Genomic DNA, 21,733 nt, shown 5'->3' with positions numbered 1-21,733 from the left:
TCAAAGAAATATATAAATTGGGATCCCTGGGTGGCGCAGCGGTTTGGCACCTGCCTTTGGCCCAGGGCGCGATCCTGGAGACCCGGGATCGAATCCCACATCAGGCTCCCGGTGCATGGAGCTTGCTTCTCCCTCCGCCTGTGTCTCTGCCTCTCTCTCTCTCTCTCTGTGACTATCATAAATAAATTAAAAAAAAAAAAAAAAGAAATATATAAATTGAAGTAGGCAGAGGGGTAGTTCTGATAGCCTTGCCCTCCTTCAAGCCACTGCTCCAAACTATTGTATCTCAAGAAATCATTAAATTAGCAACCTAGTGACATCAACACACAGAAAGTGTCTTGCTTGGCTATTCCTCTAAATCCTCACCTGCACAATCAAATAAATAAATAATTTGGAAACTCATTATTTAATCAGCCTTTTCCAGAAACATATCACTCAAATCAAAGAAGACAAGGACAAGAGCCAAAAAGAGATTACAAACCCAATTATATCCGGAATCAGAAATTTGTGCATGGCATTTTAGCAAACCCACGAAGCTGTTATGCTACTGATCCCTAACAACATTCTATTGTAGATATTTTGCACCTGACATTCAATAAGACACGTTATCAGGATAAATCGACGTTCTCTTATTTACAGTTTGAGCCTATAATGCAAACTCATGCAATCCTGAATGAGTGGTGCTAGTAAGAGAAAATGTCAGCTTGTACCAAAAAGGTGAAATGCCAAGAGTACCCTGAGTACACTACTTCTTTTTTTTTTTTTTTTCTGAGTACACTACTTCTTGCACAAGTAGGGATTCATTCTGCTCAAAGCTACCATTAGTCGGCCCTTTCCATCAAAATCCAGGGCACACAAATTTCATATAACTTCTCTTGATCCAAAGAAACTTTTTTTTTTTTTAAGTTTGACTTCTATAAAAGAAAAAGAATCAGCTTCAGGTACATAATTATAATTAATTTAAATTATATCACTGTTTTCTGGCCATAAGAAAAAGAAAGCTTTGGAGAATCACATTTTAGGCATTTTCACACAATCAAAAACAATTTCATTTTGAAAGTACACACTTGGCAGGTACACACTGTCTTCCATAAAAATTAATTGCATTCTGTACTAACTTTGAAAATCATTGTTATTCTTTAGCACACATGTAGCAATTCATAAAGTCCTTTATGATTATATCCATTAGATACAATGGAAAGAGATGAGGAGAACTACAGTGTTGGAAGAGGAAGATATTTAAATGTGTACGCCTTAGATAAAAATGTAAATATGTATGTAATGCAATTAACACATAAACTTCCTCACCTAATACGTTTACCATGAAGCAACAGAGAACCTAAGAACAAGCTAAAACAAAGATCACCTTGGATATGAAATAAACTGGATATTTTATTCTTAATTAAATATTATTTTTAGCATGAAAAATAACTAAGGTAACTTACATACAACAGACATAAGGGAATCTGGGTGTCCATGTCAGAAAATTTGGAGGTATGGATCTAATTTGAACTGTTTGAGACCGTAAAACTAATAATAAATGTAGTTTTAGAAGAATGCATGCCAACGTGTTCTGTACCCCAGTGGCTGATACACTTTCCCCCCCTTGTTGACATAACAACTCTACTAGAAATCATCCATATCTAAGATTAAGGGGCAACTAATTCTTTTAAGTACTAAGTACTTTAACTTACATTATTATTTACTTAATGCTCATATAATGCTCACTGAAGTTAGTATTATTCCTATTACCACTTTACACATAAACAAAATGAACCTCAAAGAAGTTAAGTTCATGGTCACACAGCAAGTAAACTATAATTTAAATCTGGATCTCTTAATACCAATCCCATTGCTTCTGAGAAAAAAATGGCCTATGTTATTTAAAATTAAGACACACACACAAAAAAAAAAAGACACAAACTTCACCATTTCTAATAAAGAGAAAATTTAATATTCAAACAAAAAGAATATACTCTATTTCCATGCCAGTTATGTGCAATGTAATATCATAAAGAATATTTAAAGCAGAAATGTTTTTGATTTCCAGTTTAGCTATTCCCAGAAATAGAGTATACATTTCTTTACTTTTTCATTTTCATAAAGAGAAAAAGGCGGGGAAAACTCAACTCAGCTACTGTTTGCCACTGTGATTAAATAGTAGCCCCAAACTACAGCTCTGTGATGAAGGAGAAAGAGTGCTAAAAGCAACAGCAATGTAAATATAAAAGCAATAATGCCACATGCTTCTGAATGTCCTACCTCATAATCGTAGCCAAGTATTTGTAAAATTCCACTATGTACATACAGCCAACTCTCCATTATTTCCATATTGGTTTTCTACCATATTTCAAATTAATCCAACAGCAATTTCTTCCCATTTCAACTACTAAAAATAGGAATATAAGGGGACAAGCAGAATAAATCAACTAGGACTCTAGCAATGAGTTGGAGAAAGTCTAGAAAAAATGGCTAAAAGAGAAGCTTAGATTTTGTCAGACCAGTTTTCTAGTCTTCTATTTTTTCTTTAAGATTTTATTTATTTATCTAGAAAGAGAGAACGAGAGAAAATACAAACAAGTGCATGACTGGGGGTAAGGGGGCAGAGGGGGAGGGAGAGAAAGAATCTCAAGCAGACTCCCTAGTGAGTGTGGCATCTGATGTGGCTGGATCCCACAACCCTGAGATCAAGACCTGAGCCAAAATCAAGAGTTGTGGACACTGAACTAACGGAGCCACTCAGGGGCCCCAGTTTCCTAGTCTTCCATGGCAACAAAATATCAAGACCTGTCCCCAAAAAAAAAAAAAAAAAAAAAAAAAAAGACCTGTCCCCACTAAAAATAATAATAACATCAACTGCCATTAAGACCTCCAACCCATTCTTACTCCCAACCTTCAAATAAAATACAGAAATATTTCAATTGCAAATTTTAGATGAAAGAAAGTTAAAAATATCATCAGAAGGAGTTCTTTGAAAGAATTTTATTACTAAGAGAAAATCAGTTTGGATGTTTTTACTTATTTCATTTTTAATTGTTTTGTTTAGAAAATTTTTGTTGTTTGTTCATGATTTAATATTATATAAACTCCAAGAGCCCAGAGTCAAAGCCCTAGGTTCGTCTTATTCAGTTTTAGCCTCAGAGCTTGGCACTAAGTGGCACTTAATAAATATTTGTGAATGAATGGATAATAGCAACTGGGTATCATTTTACTTCCATTTGGAGTTACTCTTATAAACACTACTGTTCAAAGTCCATTTCCTACGAAGGGAGATGCTGTGTGCACACTCCAAGAGCCCTCAGACTTGGAAAGCCGTAGAGTAAATATGGAAGAAGTTTGTAGCTGGCCCAGAACTAACAGAGTGAAAAGACTCTGCCAAACTGACTAACAGCCTGTCAGTCAGCAGTGGGAACAGACGTGAGAAGCAATAAAGGGGAAAAAAGAGAAACCCCCTGTGAAGGAAGGATCAGGAGGTGAAAATGAGAGGAGAAATAAGGGAGAGTGGCTGGACCTCAGTGAAAGAGAAGAGCAGAGAGAAGTTTGGGGGAACTGAAATAACTCAAAGAATGTGACTGACTTGGGAAGTAAAGCAAATTTAGAGGAAGGAAGAAGACATCAAAAGATCCAGGTAAGTATCAAAGTATCGTGACCAAGTGCCAACCACAAGCTGAAGTCATCTCTAACGTATGGGACAAAGGTAATGGAGAAGACATCTTCTGGAGAGACTGCAAGTGTGCAGAAGCCAAACAACACACAGAACAGCTACGCCAATAAATCCTCACAAATGCTATTCTAGTCTTTTAAAGATCATTCTCTACCATTTTGAGACCTCTGCTGTCAACCTGCCTGTAGATAATCTATCTGACCTCAACTTCTCTGATCCCATTCTCTGTTTTCTTATTTATTACTATTCTGTGGGCTTTTCCCAAAACTCAATGTTAGGTCTTAGGCATCTCAACACCAAATATGCAAGGTTCATCTCTTCTAATTCTTTTTAAATTTCAACCAGCAAAAAGCAAAATGTTCTAATCATAGTGACTCCTGTTCTAGTAATACTCAGGGTGGATATTTAATTTTTATTATGACCTAAAACAAGTAGTTAATTTTTAAAAATTTCATTCTCTTTCTCTGGGCACACACACAAATTAAAAAGACATTTAAAAAATCTCTATTCAGCTGAGGAAACACTCCGAAACAAACAAGGACTAGGACACTTACTAAATATAAATAGTAAAGTCCACATAAAGTACTCCAAGGCATCTATGGTTCTTGTGATTACATACGGTATTTGTGATTCTATAATACTTCTTTTTCTGTGCCTCACACACATGCAGACAAACATAATATAAAACTACAAAGAGTCATTCTGTCCAAAGCACACAGATGGAAGTATATAAAATGATTTGTGACCTTATATCAAAAAACTACAAACAGAAAAAAACATAACCATCGGCAAGACTATGCTGACTAGTAAAAGTACAGAAGACCAACAGCAGATTATGTCAGAAGTAAACAAATATCTCATTGCCTTCATTGCAAATAGGCAATGACCCAAAGTCATCTTACTAAATGTCCTCGAGCCAAGTTAAGGAGGAAGTTCATTAATTTCCTACAGCCACATCTTTCCAAGCACAGGTACCAGTGTCTAATTCCATATGTGGGACATACTCTCTTATATCTATGTAGACATCAGATCCAAAATATAGTAAAATTTTGCTAATTCAGATTAATGGAGAGGTTCTCTAAATTAATGAAGTGTCAATATTTAAAATAATTTTAAAAGACTACCAGTTCAACTTATTATAGGATTCAGCAAATGAGTTTCTCCCTCTCTCTTCCTGGATACTTTCAAAATGTTAGACTTAAAAAAAAAAAAGTTAGATTTAAAAAAAAAAATACTTTTGGGGATCCCTGGGTGGCGCAGCAGTTTAGCGCCTGCCATTGGCCTAGGGCGTGATCCTGGAGACCTGGGATCGAGTCCCACGTCGGGCTCCCGGTGCATGGAGCCTGCTTCTCCCTCTGCCTGTGTCTCTGCCTCTCTCTCTCTCTGTGACTATCATAAATAAATAAAAATTAAAAAAAAAAAAGAAGTACCAATAACAGAAGTCTGGAAGTGGAAGTAGTGAGGAGAGGGGCAAGAAGAGTAGGGAAGCTCACCTCCTTCTCTCATCAGGTAAGTAGTCAAAAGATCCCATCAATACTTACTACCAAAAAAGCCCCAACCAACTAACCAAACAAAAATGCATAGGCTTATTACCTAAAACTACAAATATAAATAATAATGGAACTAAGAATAATGGTACAAACCTATTTGGAGGGAGGAAAAATGTACAAAGCAGGTAAAACCAACAAACAATATCTAAGAATAATTAATCAGAAATAGCAAGATAAGCCCAGTATACAGAGATACGAAGGTAACTACGAAAAAACTACAAAAAGAAAATTTAGAGACAATTCAAAGAATTAAAAGTGGTTGTTAAATGGACAGGTCTTAGAACAAAAAAGGTGAAGCAAAGGAGCTTGTTTTTTCATTAGAAGTCCTATGCTTTTCTTCAATTTCATAACCATTTGCACATTATACTTTAATAAAAATATCTATAATAAAGTTAAAGCTATTATTATATCTAAGTACCTGAAATTAATTTAAGCCTTTTTTTTTTCTTAAGATTTTATTTATTCATGAGAGATACAGACAGAGAGAGACAGGAAGAGACATAGGCGGAGGGAGAAGCGGGCTCCAGGCAGGGAGCCCGATGTGGGACTCGACCCCGGGACTCCAGGATCACGCCCTGAGCTGAAGGCAGGTGGTAATCTCTGAGCCACTCCAGGGGTCCCAATTTGAGCCTTTATTAAGGAGTAGACCATGTTGGGAGATTTAGTCAAATTTTAATATAAACATGGAAATCAAAATTTTAAGAGTTCAAAATCAATTTTAAGTAGTTTTAACATGCCCCATGAAATAATATTTACACATATTTTTAAAATTATGGCAAGGGAAATTTTTCTTGACAGCTCTGTCTCAAATACCAAAGATTCTAATATATAGTTTTAGTCACTAAAAACCTTTACACCTGAAAAGTCTATGCAGAAAAAAAGGAAAAAGTATGGGCAGAAAAATTAAGCCATTTAGCATAGTCCTACATCTGCATCCAAATAAATACATAGCCACGGATGCCAATATCAATGTTGATTTAATACAGACACAGACGCAGGCATAGACACAGATATTAAACTTTATTACCTATCTATTTATTTTAGAGAGTGTTCACGTGGAGGGGGGCAGAGGAAGAGGAGAATCCCAAGCAGACTCTGTGCTGAGCATGGGACCTGATGCAGGGCTCGATCTCATGATGCTGAGGTCATGACCTGAGCCAAAACCACAAATCAGATGTTTAACTGGCTGAGCCACCCAAATGCCCCTAAAACTTTAAAAGATTAATTAAGAGATAGACACATTGTTTGGTCCTCCAGTTACAAATGTAGCCTCTCTTCACTGCTCTATTTATGGCTCACCAAAGGTGACCTGAAGAAGAGCCATGCAAATCGGCTTCCTCAAGTAGTAACTCCTCATGGCCTTGCTGATGCACACCCAGTTGCTTGATACACATTATACAGTTGCTAATCACAAGTCACCCACAACCCAACAGCCTCCAGGAAAGAAGGGCACCAACATCTCTGGGCCCACAGGGCCTCTATCACGTAAGTGGTCTTGAAGACTCTCCACATTTAAGTTCTACAAATCTGATGAAGAGCAAAGGAAGGGTGCAACACCTTTCCTGGTTGTGCATTTGCTCATATCGGTTTCTCCCCCGTGGAGAGGTTTATGATGAGTTCAGTGAAAGTGGTATCTAGGTTCCAAATGATGTGGTAGCTGCAAGGCCTCAAGCGATCCTACAGTTATTCTGGAGAGTCCTGACGAGAATTAAGATGGGCCCAGGATTTCCTTCTTACTGAAAAGCCCAAGCTGAGATGAGACACTTGCAGTTCTGAGTTGATACCATCCGGCTCCTAAATCACATCTAGTTCTAAGAAACCACAAGGGTGGGGTTCTTTAACTCCATGACACTGACCTGCATGATGCCAATGGCCACAGCCAGCATTTTTTGACTGGCCTGCAGATGGGGGGAGGGCAGTACAAGGTGGTAGCTCACACCTTACCTCTCCACATGAACTTAATGGGTTCATAAGGAAAAATATAAAAGGAACCCAAGAGATAATTTACATCAGCATGGCAAGTTAGACAAAGTTAGATTAACAAAAGATTGTAAAATGGAATAATAATAATAATCCCCTATAGGATTGCTACAAGGATTAAGCAAGGGAACCCATGAGCAAATGTCCTGCACAGATGTTCAATAGGTGTTCATTTTCTTCTTTTCCTCTTTGGCCTATAATCATGGACATAAATCCTCTCTGACCTCAAGATCCCCAGGAAACTGAAATACAATTGCCACAGCAGAATCCCACCATCCATACTTTTCCAGTCCAAGGAGATGAGTTCAGAGAATTGAGAGGTGGCAGCTGAGGGTTGGAATTATCTGAGTCCACTCAGGAGATGAGGACTGAGGCCTACCTGTAGCTGTTATTCATCCCATCGTGGGTATGCAGCAACCTCAGGCAAACCAAAGTTGTTAGCGTCTAGCAAATGTGGGAGGTGCCTCCCTGAGCACAGAGGTCATTAGTAATTATTTACTTGGGAAAACTATGTGATATGTACCACCCTTACTTTGTATGCTACATCATGATGACAGAAGGTTCTTTAGGTAATCTCTAATGTGTTCTGATCTTAGTTCATTCTAGACCTGTCATTCTGATATGAGAGCAATATACTCCTTTCTATATTTACCACTGAAGTGGTATGGAGGGGAAAAAGAAAGTGGTAAAATACAGGAAGGTTCAAACAACAACAAAAAAAAATGCAAAAAGAATGCTTCACTGGGTCTAGTTATGCTGTTTAAAGATGGTTTAAATCAGTGGGCAAAGGTACTTTCTAAAAAACCCATTTTCTGCTGAACCAAAATGAAGAAAAAAGCAGCAGGGAATGAGAAACTCATATCAGAAATAATTTGAATGAGTGTCAAAACGTTAGCTTCAGAAACTTCTTTAGTATAGTGCGACTAGAATCTTCTCACAGTTATGCATTATCTCTGGAGCAAGGATATAATGCAGAGGGTAGATATAATAAGTTTAAATGCCCCACAGGGTAGATAATCTGGAAGACTGGGTATGTTATTATCAACATGGATCACAGAATGACAGAGCTAAAGGACTGCCTGATCATCTGAACAACTTTATCAAGCAGTTCTTCTTCTGTAACACCAGACATAATCTCCTAATACCTGTTTATATACTTTTGATGACAGGAAACTTGCCACATAATTAAGCAATCTATTTCATTGTAATAAAGCTCATTCTTATATGAAGTAAACCACCTTAATTTTCCAGGTAAGTAGCAGCATCTACATGAATCAAGAAACAGCTGGGGTACCCAGCTAGTTCAGTCAGTAGAACATGTGATTCTTGACCTACGGGTCATGAGTTCTGGGCATAGAGCTTACTTTTAAAAAAGTAAAAGAAAAAAAAAAAAAAAAAGGAAATAGAATATGCCAACCAAAGCACACACATGCTCATAAAGAGCTGGCTTTCATTTAAATACACATAACTTCTTAGAAATAATATACAACATCATATATTTCCAGGCTTAACCATACATTTTCATAATTAGAGGCCTTTGCTTTTCCTTTCACACTCTCTATAGAGCACTGAGGAATTGGTCCCTGTAGCTCTCATCCCCTCCCCCAAATTGGCAAACAAAAGTCCCTTAATGGGAAAATCCTGCATCCTCACATAAGAGAGATGGGACTAAATCCTTGCCAACAGGGCTTTACCAGCCTGAACTTGCATCAGATCATTAATCTTTTAGAAAATCACTGAAATTCATGAATCACTGAATCATAAAAATAAAAACTACATTCAAATCTTTATCTCAAACATTAGAGTGTGAAGTCAGTATCTTTTTTCCTAAAATGTTTGCCCATAGGGCCTGTTTTCGAAAGAACCAAAGCAAAGTCTGCTTGTGCTTACATATTTGTATTAAGCCAGCCCACATAAACCAATTAAGTTGCCCTTTCTCTGATTTCTCTAATCACCATCCTATGGCTGAGTCAGATCCCTCACTGTCTGCTCACCTCCTAGATAGTCTCCAGGTGCTCATTCTTCCCCTTCAGGGATGACCCACTCTTTCTATAAGCACCCCCGCCCCCTCTACTCAGGAGAATCAGCTTATCACAAATATCATCCTCCTCCTGGGAAACATGCCTGACTAGTAGGTGTCTAAAGGTAGGGACTGTGTCTGCCTTCTTCACTGTATTTTCCCTGCACCTAGCAAAACACTGGCAAAAGAGTGGTACATAAAAATATTTAAGGGAATGAATTGACAATTTGAATGAATTAATATAACAACACCCCAAAACTCTATCACTGTAACTGGATAGAATAAAATTATCACCACTAAAGGGAAAGGCACTCTCCCGATCCAAGGTAATAATAATCATTCTTACTGAAGACAACAGTCACGACTATTACTGACATTATTACAACTAATAATAACAGTCAGTCTACACAGCCTAAGCTACCAGCTGCTTAAGAGGAAATGCCACTTTCATACAGGCTCTAGGCTCTTCCCTAGAAACTCAGACAAAAATCATTCATAGATGTCCTTTGGAAATTGGGGAAATGGTTCAACCTTGACACCTACAGGAATTCCTAAAATCCAGACCCCAGCTTACACATGTGCTGGAAGAATCCATTTTTTTTTAAAGTATAACTTTTACTAGGGTGAAAACTTGCCATTATAACTGAATTTTTCCTGTTCTTCCCCCTCAGAAAGGATGCTGATACTAGTCCCTCTACTATATTCGCCTAACAAGACTGTTCGTTGATTTGTAACCATGGTTACTACTTGCAGAACCCATCAGTGCATGGCTCTTCCTGAGGCCAAAGCTGATCACGGCCCATAAGTGTATATGCTCCAGCTGCTTCCTGCGGTTGATAGGAATGGGCTTTAGAAAACAGAACCGTCCCCAAAAATTACACTTCTGAATGCTGACTTGTTGCCTCTCATTGAAACACACCGGGGATTTCATTTTCTGACCTGAAACAACAGAACTCTGAGTCATCAGTGTCCACACCTCTTGTCAGCAGAAAAGAGCACTATATGTTGCTGAGAGCAGGGAGACCTAAAGGCAGAGAGAATGAGAAGCAGAGACAGAAATAAAAAGTAACTGTACCATCTGACATCTACACACCTGAGGTCAAACCCTGGTCCCTCACTGGGTGACCTCAAATACTCTCTCTGCCAGATAGGCAAGGGTACAGTGAAAGAGCCACCTCAAAAATCTCATGGCTTACAACAACAGTGCTTTACTTCTCAGAATAATGTCCCTTGTGGATTGGCTTGGGGCTTGGTTCTACATCTCTGTCCTTAGGCCAGGACCTAAATGCATGGAACAGCCACTTCCTGGAATGCTGCTGGTTTGAAGGAAAAATGAAACTAGAGAATGTACTGGTTCTTCAAGCTCTCCCCAGGAATGACACCCATGACTTCGGCTCACATTTCACTGGTCAAGGCCAAGTCATGTGGTCACACCTAACATCAAGTGGGTGAGGAAGAAGAGTCCTCATTTGTTCCAAAGCACCAGCACCAGATTGGATAAATGTCAGCTCATAGTAGTCATAATTGCCTTATTGGGGGCATGTCAACCATGGATAGATGACCTAGTCAGTAGGAAATGGAGGTAGCCAAAGAATGCAGTTCTCAAATTCTACTACTATCAGCAGCCACAGAAAAGCAGCAGAGCCTCCCTCATGCTACTGAGGCTGGTTAGTTTTGATGTGAAGACTATAACCTGACAAATACAGAAAAATCATTCATGCTCTAAGTTTCCATATTCTTTTCAGTCCTTTCTTATTTTAAGGTTAATTGTTCCTTTAATCAACAAATATTTGTTAAGTGTTTGTGTGTTGGTTAATTGTTCCTTTAATCAACAAATATTTGTTAAGTGTTTGTGTGTTGGGCATTATTATGCCCTGAGTGATTAACAAATCACAGTTTTCTACAAAAGAATGTCAATCTATGCAAGAAGAATCACAATTCATGGCCCATTAATAGTTCCTTACACCATCACCATCTCTCACTACAAAAGAAAAAAGAAGGGACGCCTGGGTGGCTCAGTGGTTGAGTGTCTGCCTTTGGCTCAGGGCATGATCCCAGAGTCCTGGGATCCAGTCCCGCATTGGGCTCCTTGTGGGGAGCCTGCTTCTCCCTCTGCCTGTATCTCTGCCTCTCTCATGAATAAGTAAAATCTTAAAAAAAAAAAAAAAAAGAAAGAAAAAAAAGCAAGTCTTACAAATAAGAAAATATAGACAAATTTGAAGTTTATCATCATTCCTTCCAAGAGTACCCATCATCATAGGCAAATGGATACTACACATTCTAGTTAAGTAGATGCTACATATTCTATTTCCTCTCATTTGTTTTTAGATTGACTATCTTTCACATCAACCTAATGAGGACATAGCAATCCAGTCAAGACAAAGGAAATGCAAGTGTAACTGACAATCCATGTTTAGCCAGTAACATGCCCATGCAAGAGTCAGGTGGATGAATTAGTCCAATCTAAAATTTACTGAACATCTATTAAGTGTCACATTGTGCTTGGCAATGGGGATTCAAAGATGAATGTGGTTCAGGTTCCTTGAGCACTTAGGCAATCATGCAGGAAACATACTTGTATCATGGTGTGATGATAAAGCAATGTGGGGGAAGGGGGGAGGGGTGCTTTGGTGAGATGAAGAGAAAAGGAGAAAAGAGGGATATGATTTTTTTTAAAAAGTATCCTGGGAGAAGCAAGAGTTTCAAGGATAGGCTAAATTTAGCCACATCAATTGACAGTAGCTGGAACAGCATGAATAAGGGAAAGGGACTCAAAGACATAGAACCTAAGAATATGAGAATCCAAATATTACTGGAGCCTGTAGTTCAAGAGTGGAAATGTCAGGGATGATTAGAGACTTGGGTAGATAGCAAGTCAGGGGGCATCTCACAGATTAGAGAACTTGGACTTGATCTTCTAAATATCAACCGGCTAAGGAGCTTGGGCTTGAGCATATAAAAGATGGAGAACTGTCACTAAAGGTTTTTGAGCAAAGGGAGTGATATGTTTGCACTTGAGACTTAGAGAGGTCCTTCCAGCAGTAATGAGTGATGGATTTAAAGGGGGGTAAGGAAAAAAAAACTGGGAAAATAGGAGGAAAGTGAAATAGTTCACACAAGAGATGATGAGAATCTGAAGTAGGGCAGTTGCAATGGAGAGTCACAGAAGGGCAGAAATGAATAAGGAAAACAGCCAGAGGGTACAGCTGGAGGATAAGGAGGAGTCCAAAGATTACAGGGGCTTTTGGCCTGATGAGGGGCGGATGAGGAGCGACTGAGGTGGAGGATGCATTCAGAGGAGAATTGGTATCTGAATTACCAGAACAACTATAAACACCATAAACATTCAGTTTACCACAGAAAGAAAAGCCGTATTTCTGAAGATTCTGCCAGCAATTTTCATCAAAGTAAAGTTCTACTGTTTGCTGCCAAGAAGAAATTTCATTACTAACTTTGAAACTGATATCTCCAGCTGACATACTGCATTTGTTTTTCCTCTGGCCTCCCCTCACTCACATGTGTACAGCCATACTAATTCAAGTAGTCAGATCTTCAGTTGTCTCCAAGAATTAAATCCAGACATTGTTTGGTCTAATAAAAGTGGTTTATTGTATATCGGCATGAAATACTCTCCATCAGTTTCAAATTAATCTAGTCTGCTTCAGAAGTCTCCTGTAAAACCACAGCCCCAGTGGTTTCAGTAGACCTTGAACTGGTAACCTCAGGCTTTCCTCACTATGAGAGAAGCCCTCATCCTCCACCAAGAAGAGTACACAGGAGGACAGATCTGCTGTATACTGGCCTTACGTAGCTTCACATTTCTCTCAGCACTGCCAAGGACACACTTCAAAGTCATGGCTACAATTTCTGTTATAACTGGGTGGTAGTCATTAGTGCTGCCCACCAAATATTTCTGAGTCTCTACCTTCTGGGCCCATGTAGGATAACAATTCTTTAAAGTAAGTTGTGGACACATGACTCACTATGGCAAATGAAATGTGAGTGAAAGTAATATGTGTCATTGCTGGTCCGAAGTTGAAGAGGAGGCCTGTGAGTCACCATAAGCCTTTCCTACTGCCACAGTGATTGTGAAAGCACAGACTGAGAGAAGCCTGCCATTAGCCTAGATGCTGACCAACAATGATCAGCAGAACTTCCTCAAGGCCCACATCAGACATAGAGTAATATGACTAAGAAGCTTCCATGGTGTTAAATAACTTAGACACTTTGGGGGTTAGTTGTCACTGTAGCAAAATCCAGCCCATGGATTTTTGATTGACTTACTAATTGTCATGAAAACAGCAAAGAAAATCAGGAAGACCAACTCTTCTTCATTCTACCTCAATTCATCCTCATTCCACCATGCCTAATCAATGCATTATGCATTCATTTGTTCAACATTTATTGACTTACTGCTCTGTAGAAGGCATTCCACTAGATACAAGGAGCGGCAGTTGTCAAATTTTTTAGTCTCAAGATACCATTACACACTTAAAAATTAAGAGTATTTGTTTATATGAGTTATACCTATCAATATTTAGCATATTAGGAATTAAAACTAAAGTTTTTAAAATATTTATTGATTTAAAATTACATCATAAACCCATTGTATATTAACATAAGTAATATATTTTATGAAAAATAACTATTTTCCAATGTAAAAAAATTAGCAAAAAACCACCACTATTTCACATTTTTACAAATCTTTTTAATGTATGGCTTAATGAAATACATCTGGATTCTCATGTCTCCTTCTGTGTTCAATAAACTGAGATATGTTATTTTGGTTGACTAATAGAAAGAAAATCCCAAGACCGTCTGAAAGGGTCCCAGGGATATCCAGGGCTCTCCAATCCCCATTTTGAAAACCAGTACTATAATGCAAAGGTCAGAAAAATTTTCCTGTATCAAGTGGCAAATAATAAGTATTTTAGGCTTTGTGGGCCACAAATCTCTATTGCAACTATACTATTATGGTAGTATAAAAGCATCCACAGCCAATATATAAACTACTGAGCTTGGCTCGGTAAAATTTTATTTACAGAACGAGGCAGCAAGTGTCAAATCTGGTCCATGGGTCTTAGTTTATCCATCCCTGTGATAGAAGATACCTAAACAAATTAGACTTGGGTCCTACCCTTAAAAAAAGAAGTACAGCCAATAGAGGTAGTAAGTACATACTATTAAAACAGAATGAGATACATGTGAGAAATCTCAAAAAAGACGCTTTTAGAGTTCAAGGTCACTAGAGAGTATCTCAGATTGGGAAGGTTTCACGGAGAATGTGGGCACTGAAGGATGAGCTGGGTTTTGACAGAAAGTTTCAAGAGGAAGGAGAGAATGCCAAATAAAGAAAATGTTCACGCCAAAGACACTAACAGAGGGAAGCACTCAGTAAATTCAAGTAATAGCAAGTAGCTCCTGAATGTAGTGAAAATAAAGGGAACCACAGTAGTGTGAAATGCTTCTTACTCAAATTTAGGTCACTGGGCAATGGGCCTTCAGTGCCAGGCCTAGGGGTTTGGATATTGTTTGAGATCCACTGAGGTGTCCCCGACTATTTCCACAGGGGAGGTAACTTATCAGCCAGGTATGATACGATTAACTGGAAGGCAAAGTACAGGAGGTGTTTGCAGGTGCCCAACTATAAGCAGTGACCCCAGATGACAGGCTACTGGATTAGACTCAACAAGAGGAAAAAAGGACCTGAATAAAAAGAATGACAGGAAGGCATGCAACATTACAGAGGTAACATCTAACAGATTTAGTGGTTCACTGAGCAGAGAGGGGAAGAGAGAGAAAATAAGGAGCAGGAAGGTCAGGAAAGGGGACAGATTTGGTGATCAGAGGAAGAGTTTGATTATGAATATATTCCGCATATTACCATACTGCCAAGTACAAGTCTGATGCTCACAAATCCCAAACCCTCCTTGGTGGGGAAAAAAATGTATTTTATAATTCCAGCACATTGTCAAAATTTTTCCAAATCTGTGTCTCTTGAAATCTCTTCCAAGGCCCCAGTACTCTGAAATACAACCGAATTTCTAAGTTTTTATTCTTTCTCCACTTTGATTCCATTTGTAGGCTTCTAGAGTCAGCATATACTTTAGCTCACTGTAAATACTAGATATCAACGAAAAACCTAATGAGACTTCTTTCAGAAGCTCAGATAAATAGTAACAAACTCTCATTGTTTAAAAAAAAAAAAAAACAGTGGTTAGAACTGTCTCTATTTGAAGAATGTTGTAACTCATTCTTGGATACCACATAAGTTTTTTGAATGTCTTTTGTTAACTAAAAAGTCTGATGGTTGATGTCAGGTTGCTGAAAGATTTTATTTCTTAGTCTTTTAAAAAGTTACCATGAGGAAATTTTGAAAGCTTTACTTAAATTTCCTTTTGCCTCTTAAAAGACCAAAAACATTTGTGAGAATGACACAATAAATGACCCAAATAAGATTCCCAGTCAAGAACAGACCCACATCTTAAACCTGCTGAAGAAAGAGGGATGGAAGGTGAAATGCCTGGAATCAAGATAAAATGCTCTAAATGTATGAGTTGCCTAAGGAAAACTAAGATGTAGTAGTGATTCTGCACCCGAGAGAAAGGTTTAGATGGATTCAACAAAATAAAGTGAGAATGTGATAACAAAGCAGAAATCTATAAGAATCTTGACCCATGATAAATCATCTAAAAATCTCCTAGTGAACTATATTTCCAAAGATGGCTGCAGCATGCACGACAGGGACAGATATGTACACCGTGGTGCTCCTGGATATCCCCTCACCTTTTTCCATAAATGCTTTCCTATTAGCTCCCTGGTTGCAAGCTCAAACCCTGAGGCATCCTGGATTCCTATCTCTTTCTCTCCTGACATGCAATTAGCTGCCAAGTCCTACAGATGCCATCCCTAACATTTCTTGCATGATCCCCTCCTTTCCATTCCCACAGTCACAATCCAAGCCCAGATCCTCACTCTCTCCATCTGGTCCACTGTGATCCCTTCCTGACTCTCTCCCTACCTCAAGTGCTTCCCATTCTATTCCATTCAAATAACCCCTGGCAGATTAATTTCCTTGACGTGCAGCCCTGACCAATCTACCTCCAGGCTAAAAAACTGTTCACAGACCTTCCACAAAATGGCTCAATTATTTTGCCACCTTACCACCCACATATTCCGTTCTCCTGCCCTCTCTGCTAATTAAGTGTGTCCACTTACTCGACCTCACAAAAACTCCTTCTTTATGCTTTCTCAACAACTTTGCTTTTCTACTTCTCCCTCAGCTAGCACAAACTTCCAACGTCTCATCCTATTTTTCCTGCAACCTCCACTTGTGGAAGTACAACCCAACCTTTAAGATCCAGTGAAGTGATCTCACAGAAAACCCACTGGTGGCTGCTACAGGTGGGGTAGGGGTGGGGGGTGCAAAATGGGTAAAAGATGTCAAAAGGTTCAAACTTCCCGCCAGAAAATAAATAAGTCAAAAATTAAAATAAATAAGTCATGGGGATGTCATGTACAACATGACGACTATAGTTCATAATGCTGTATTGCATATTCGAAAGTTGCTAAGAGAGAGGATCTTAAAAGTTCTCATCACAAGAAAAAATATACTTAACTATGTGTGCTGATGGCTGTTAACAAGACTTATGGTGGTGATCGTTTTGCAATATATCCAAAGATTGAATCATTATGTTGTACACCTGAAACTAATATATGTCAATTATACCTCAGTTAAAAAAAAAAAAAGTGGAAGTCTATCTCCTCTAAGAAAAAAATTTTCCCAATTCTCTCTTTATGCCCCACTATCCAGTCTTCTGATAAGCATTTCCAGAGAGTGTAGTGCATGCATCTGTGATACACACTGTAGATAAACTGGTCTGTCTTTAAAGTCTTCTAGGGATACTTACCATTGCCTCTCTCAAATCATTGTTACCTGTGAATTTCCCTCATCTCCTTCTCTCCAATTGGACTACAGAATGAGAAAAGAGCGAGCTCAGCTAACAGTTGTTGACCTGAATTTGTTAAAGTGAACTCGCTGGGTTCACTACTTTCCTAAAGAAGTTTCAGAACTTTTTAAGAAAACTCTAGAGCCCAAGAAAATTACAATTTTTATTTAGTCAGTAAACTTTCTAACAGATGAAAGACTTCAAATTGCTTAATTCCAGAAATACCCAAAAGGAAATTTTTAAAATTTCTTTTAAAAAAAGCAAAAAAAGGTCCCATTTGCAATTCACTTATTTAAATTCTAATGTTAACTGCGTAACCTGGTTGTAGGATGAAACTAGAATCTACAGTTATGCCACTGTGGTTTCATAAAAAAACAAAAAAGAAAACTACAAAAAAAATAGTATGATCTAATATTAATGCTTAAGGATGGTGATAATATCAAACACTGGATAAGAACCTACAAAACAAAACATTGAACATGACCAAGAGGTCCTTGCCTGGTAGACTTACAAACTAGACAGGCAGACATAACACAAAGAGCAAAGTGAAGACAGATGCTGGAATATGCAAAAGATGGCAGGAAAAAGCCCTAAACCTCATTTTCTTCTTTAAAGTTCAGACCTAAGAGTCTGACGCAGCTGATCTTGACTGCCAATAACAGCAAAAGGACGCAAGTATTTTCTAAGGGCTCAGAAGATACCAGTTGTTAGATGTCTCACACTGAATTTAAAGATAAGCGTGTACAGTGAAGAGCCACTCTGGAATCTTCCAAGACATAGTATGTTCCTAGGCTCCAGTAATGGCAAAGCATTTAGGTGGGTATTAACTTGTCCAGAAAAGGAGAGGTGAAAGCTTTTCTTTTGTTCTCAGTAGCCCAGGCTGGTTTCAGACCTGCCAGTAAGATCTATAAGAGGAAATCATTTTTGGTTTTGTTCCAACTTCTAATTCAATACATTGGCAGCATTTGAAATGGATAAGAGCTGTAAACTCATATCTGCCTCAGGTGACAACTAAGATAAGAAGCACACAATGTAAAAATGATGAGAGCTTATGCCCCAAAAGCAACTTTAAATGTAGCTTTTTTTAAAAGGTAGTTATTTCAAGTTACACTAAGCCTGGAAATATCTTGCTAAGAAAACTGAAAGATTAAATTAATGGAACCTTGTTCAGAAGTCTGTTCTTTAGCTGATATTTTTGACAGTGTTTGTGAAAAATAATTCTATATTATATTAGAGCAAACTAAAATAACCAAATTCATCAGACCTGGATGAGTAGAGATATGGGTAAACAGTTTTTGCAGGTAAACAATATTTCTGGTTCATAGTTTACTATGGTCAAGATGGGCCCCAGTGAAAATGAGGCTGTTGGTTGCTTTAAGTGAAATGATGGAGAATCAAGGATTGATCAATGTTTACTGAACAATTCCCATGTTTCAAGTATCTACGCTGCACTGAAAGAGACACAAAAGCATGACTTACACCCCCTGCCCTAAAGGAGCTTTTTTTACATAGCTGAAATGAAAAATACAAACAATGAAAACAGAGGACATAAAACAATACACTATAAATCTTCCTGTGGTGAGACACAGATAATAGGAGCTACGGAATTTTAAGATCTTCTGCATCCATGAGAACCGCACTTCATTTGGACCCTACTAAATACTTTTGGATAGGAATACTCGAAAAGGCATTCCTGGAAGGGCAGAGGAATCAACTAAAGCATGGAAGTAGAACTTACCATGATATAAGCCAGAAGAAAAAGAACAGCTGATAAGACTAGGGGTTCTTACTGGGAAGACATGAAAATGAAATTGGATAGGTAGGTACAACCAGCAGAATTTAGTATCACTTTGCACATCTTTATTATGTATTACAGATCTTCCTCAACTTACAATGGGGTCATATCCTGATAACCTCATCATAAATGGAAAATATGGTAAGTCAAAATGCATTTAATACACCCAAACTCCTGAACATCAAGCCTAGTGTACCTTAAATGTGCTTAGAACACTTACAATAGCCTATTGTATCATCTAATGGAATCATCTAACACAAAGCCTATTTTTAACAAAATGGTGAATATCATATTATTTATTGCACACTGTACTGAAAGTAAAAAACAGAATGGTTTATGGGTACAAAATGGTTACATGTGTGGTGGTTGTTTGCCTCGTGATTGCATGGCTGAAAGGGCCTGTGGCTCGTTGCCACTGACCAGCATCATGAAAGAGTATTGTGCCACGTATCACCAGCCTGGAAAAGATCTAAATTCAAAGTACAGTCTCTATTAAACGTGTATTACTTTCACACCATCCTAAAGTAGAAAAATGGTAAGCTGAACTATCATTAAGCTGCAGACCATCTATATGTGTATATTAAATGTATTGAATTGATGTGGTACATAATAGGGAGCCCTGGGAGGGTGACTGAGATTACGAATTAAAGCTGTTTATTTAAGGAGAGAATATATCATATAAATAGACAATAAGAGGAATCCTCTCTCATGACTAAAATGTGTTTTCTTAAAAGGACTGACCCAGGCAGGATGTGACCTAAAGTTGATTTCCAACTAGTTGATGTATTTCCATCATCAACAAGCTGAACGTTTTGGTCAATCTCCTTGATGCTTTATCCACAACAATATTGCAATAATCTAGATCCCTGACATGGAAAAATAAAACTTTCAGAGAATAAAAGGTCTATAATTTCTTGAGCAATTCCGATAAGCACTTTGCTAGTAACGGTAATGTTGGATTTTTTGAGTGCTGTGAAATATGATAAACACTTTATATATTTCTAATTTAATTCTCACAACGAACCTATGTTGGTAAGATTAACCCACTTTTATGGTTGAAAACCCAAATTTGCAGTAGAGAAGTAACTTGCCCAAAGTCACCAGCAAGGATTCAAACCCAATCCTGCCTGATTCCAAACTCCATCAATGACTAAACTTCATACCTAAATGTATTTTTCCCGAAGAGGTATCCCTGAAAAAAAAATTATTAGAAGGAATGAATGTATGATATTTGCAGAGAAAATCATGTGAGTGTTAGAACATCATAGCATAGTGGAGTCAGCCTACTTTTTTGGCAATATAATCATGTGAATCTCCTGTACTTTAAGTTGAATGAGATATTACTCATGAAACTACCATAGGAGGAAGTTCAACACCTGCCCTAGACACTTGAGATTTGTATCATTTGGGTAAGTTACTTAACTTCTCTAAGCCCCATGTATTCATCTCTAAAAAATGGATAACAATAGCCACTTCACAGGATGGTGTAGAAAATTAAATGGTATCACATAAGATACTTAGCTCAGGGTTTATTACTGAAAAGTTAAAGAAGTTAATGTTTGCAACTTTTATTATTATTCAAGAATAAATATTCAAGCTTCGTAGACATAGGAGTAATCATTACAAGGTTGAGTTGAATAAGGGTCCCTTTGTCCTAGTCTCCCAACGTCCAACTCCTACTTTGCCTTTAAAGATTTAGCCCTAAAATCATCTCCTCCAGAAGCCTCTTCTACCATCACAACTCCCAGGCCAAGCAGATATTTCCATAATCTTAAGTGTGTACATGTGATTTTCAGTCATTTCACTTAACATTTTATACAATTTTACCCATTGTGTCCTGCCTTCTTCATTAGAAAGGCAGTCCCCTGAGGACAGGGACTCATTTATCTCTAAATACTCCCTGCCTCTCACGGTGCCTGGCATGTAGTAACACACAGCACATACATTTCTATCTCTATGGACACAGAAATTATCAAAGAGTTTCCAAAAACATCAAATTAACTCCAAGAAAAGTCCTGGAAGCATGTAGTGCAACACACACTATTTTAAGATGAGCCAAAACTTCCCCCATTAAGACATGAGAAAGAAATCTCATCTTCCCAGGAAAGTGAAATTTCCTGTTAAATTAATAAAAAGCATAAATCAATGGCTTTATTATAAGAAAGATGATAATAAACAGTTAAAAGCCTAATGATGTCATTGTGGATGGGCTTCTTGACAACTGAAAGAAATGTGTATCACATATAATCAAATTTGGAAAAAAGTCCATGTAGTTTTTCGTGCATGTTCTTTTCTTTTTTGGATTTAGGTATAATAAATCCTGTCTCTTTGATGAACTCTTTATTTAAATAAAGAAAAAAACCCAGAAGATTCTAACTTATATCCATGGAGCCTACTGCCTCTTACGCATAAAGAGAATCTGAATTTTTTTAAAGACCATTAACCTAGTAAGTTCTTCCTCTTACCCAACACTTGAATGCTTTTGATTAGAGATCTCATCTCAAGTGATCTTCTGCACAATCTTCTGAAGGAAGAGGTCCGGCATCATGACTCCCACCCCTCATTGACTGCCACCCCCCGTTAGGAAACCTAGGCTCCAAGATGCATTCTATGAAGGGAGCGCTACCTGTGACAGGCCTCTCACCCTGAGTCTGGAACTCTTTCCCCTGCCTTCCAAGGTACTCAGCTTGAATTCAGGATGGCAGATGACCCAGAAAATACATTATTGCTGTTACTCCCTGGCGGTAGAAGGAAAAATCAGTAACTGTAGGAATC

General features: G+C 38.0%; 1 protein-coding gene across 6 annotated transcripts in view; it reads right to left on the bottom strand.

Moving 5' to 3' along the window:
* The window catches only part of SLC4A4 (solute carrier family 4 member 4), a 343,107-nt gene that overhangs the window by 153,512 nt on the left and 167,862 nt on the right, over window positions 1–21,733 (bottom strand). The gene's annotated exons all lie outside the window — the stretch shown is intronic.

This window comes from Vulpes lagopus, chromosome 12 (assembly GCF_018345385.1).
Source record: "Vulpes lagopus strain Blue_001 chromosome 12, ASM1834538v1, whole genome shotgun sequence".
NCBI lineage: Eukaryota > Metazoa > Chordata > Mammalia > Carnivora > Canidae > Vulpes > Vulpes lagopus.
The sequence above is the reverse complement of the archived record's forward strand: the minus strand, read 5'-3'. Positions and strand labels throughout refer to the sequence as shown.